The following is a 2,802-nucleotide window of genomic DNA, read 5'->3' on the forward strand; positions in this document are numbered from 1 at the left end:
GCTCAAGTAGAAAGAAAATGTTTTGAGAATGATGATGCCAACATATGTACAAATGTGCTTAACACAATGGATGGATGTATGGATTGCGATAAGAGTAGTATGAGCCCCCAATAAAAGTATTTTTTTAAAAATTCTCTTCCCTGCCGTGACTATAAATGAAGTTTATTTTCTTTATACACTAAAAATGTTGGTGTGGATGCCTAGAGATAATAACGAATGCAATAGTTTATTTGGGACGAGGGTGGGGGAGATAGGGTGAGGGGATGTGGGGAGCAAACAATGAATGCGGGAGGGGCAAGGACTACTAGAACTGAAGGTGATGATGTATATACAACTCATTTAAAAAGCGATTTAACCTGTGGAAGTGTCTGATATGTGAACAAACATTACATCAAGAAAACTATTTAGAGAGAGAAAGAGACAAGAAAGCACACTTGATCAGTGGTTTCCATGGGGGAGGGGGAAAGAGTTGTTGATTAAGGGGCAGAGTTTATGTCAATAGTGGTGGAATAATTTGGAGAAGCATTTCAAGTCCATTTTACTTTTTGCATGTGGCCTGGTGGGCTGTTAACTGGGAACCCTTCAGCCCCTTTCTGAGACAGAGATATAATTTTTTGCTTCCACAAAAAGTTACAGACTCAGAAGCCCACAGGGGCAGGTGTCTCCTGTCCTACAGGGTCACTCTGTGAGTCAGAATCCACTGAATGGCAGTGAGTCCGGGACTTTTGGTTTTGTTTTGGTTGAAATGAACTCACTTTGTTTCTTTATTTTGTTTTCGTTCTTTGATTTTCTTTCTTCCTTTTTCACCCCCGGAATAGACTGTGCAGATATTGCATGCAGGAGAAAGGATGAGATGGATCTCACTCCAGAAAACACTCTTAATAGTACCAGGTTAATCATGGGAGCTTAACTTATTAAAATCGGGAGTTATTTTTCCATAGGTCAATTATATCAAGCAGTATTTTACAATTGACAAACAACCTGGTTGCAAACATTCTTTTCCTTCCTGGACTCCTTGATGTGTATCTTTTACAACACCCCCTTCCCCCAAAACAAACAAACAAACAAACAAACAAAAACCCTATTCTACTTGCTGTCCCCATAGGTTGATCAATCTTGGGTTCCATATACTGAAAACAGAAAAGCATATCACACAAGTTCAAGAGGGGGAGCCTGAGGACAAGATGAGAGGTAAAAACAGAGACATGGAAATAAGGTAGGATTGAGACAAAGAAGGTAAGGTTAAGAGCGGGTTTATTAGGGCAGGAAAGAGCTCTCAGAGGGAAGGGAGAGCAGAGAAAGGAACAGGAGCATCTTGAGCTCCCGGACGGGTTCCACAACCCAATGAGTTAGGTCAGGGAAATCGCGCCCATAGATAGATAGAGCAGTGGGATAATTGTCGGATTTGGGTCAAGGAGATGTGCAAATGCGGTGAAGAAAGCTGATAGTGTTTGTGCGGAGAAGGGAGGCTTACTCCCTGGTGCAGCAGCAGCAGAGTCTGACTCAGACCGGCTTCTTGGAATGTGGGGGAAGTGGCCGCACAGTCCAGCTCTGGCCTTGGGAGGTGGGGGAAAGGGCTGCACAGTCCAGCAGGCTAACTTTTAGGAGAGCTAGGGGAGGTGCTGCATGGACCAGACCCGGCCCAAACACACCTCTGAGAGAAACCCTAATAGGAAAAAACAAACATACAGAGATGTTGAAATCCAGATCGGATCCAGTGTGCATCACAGGGGCATGCAACTGACAAGGTTTATCTCTGCGATGCTCATCTCCCCAGTGCACTCTGTTTAGTAGCACTTTCTTCCCAGCCCTCAGTTCTGGACTAGCGGCATCACCGGAGGCTTATTCCCTATGGAGTTCCCACAAATATATTTTGGATTTCCACTCTGCCTTCTGCAACCCGGGATTATCACAATTTAGGCCATGAGAGCTTTAAAAAAAATTTCTCCTTAATAAGTCATTCTATTTGGAGCTCTTACAACTCTTATAACAATCCATATATCAATTGTATCAAGCACATTTGTACGTATCTTGTCATCATCATTTTCAAAACATTTCCTTTCTACTTGGGTCCTTGGTATCAGCTCCTCTTTTTTTCTTCTCTCCCTCCCCTCACCCTCGTGAACCCTTGCAAAATTATAAATTATTATTGTTTCCATATCTTACACGGTCCGATGTCTCCCTTCACCCATGTTTCTGTTGTTTGTTCCTGGCGGGAGGTGGGAGGTTCATACATGGATCCTTTTATTGACTCCCTCTTTCTCCCCCCACATTCCACCTATCATCATGGTACCCGCTTTTAAAGGACATATTTGTGTCATACCATAATACTACTATCTCCAAAGTGCTCCAAATGCAGATTCTCCACATCTGCCCCCTGGTCATACTGTCTACTTTCTCTAAGCCTTCAGGTTCAGGTTCTGCATAACAGTAAATGAGTCTGTGTAGGATTCTACTCGGGAGAAAGAGGAGGCTCTCTCTCTCCTAAAGATAGACAGTCTGAGAAACCCACAGGGGCAGTTCCACGCCTTCCCCGGTCTCCGTGAATTGGAATCAACTTTATGGCACTGGGTTTGGCTCTGTTTTGGTTTATGCCAGTGTTCTCCTGCTAGATGGAATCACACCTTGTCTGGGGAGGTCAGATGCGCAGGCATTCCCCCACTGAGGGCAATTAGTTGCCAGACTGCTGTCTCATCCCTCCACAGGGGTGGGCCTGCTCCCTGCCTCTGGGGACAATGCACAGGCTCCTGTAGGAGGGGTTGCACCCTACTGATAATGGTTCCTATGGAGACTCAGAGACCA

The sequence above is a fragment of the Echinops telfairi genome, unplaced genomic scaffold, assembly GCF_000313985.2.
Source record: "Echinops telfairi isolate 266 unplaced genomic scaffold, ASM31398v2 ScPeMD7_140;HRSCAF=443, whole genome shotgun sequence".
Lineage (NCBI taxonomy): Eukaryota > Metazoa > Chordata > Mammalia > Afrosoricida > Tenrecidae > Echinops > Echinops telfairi.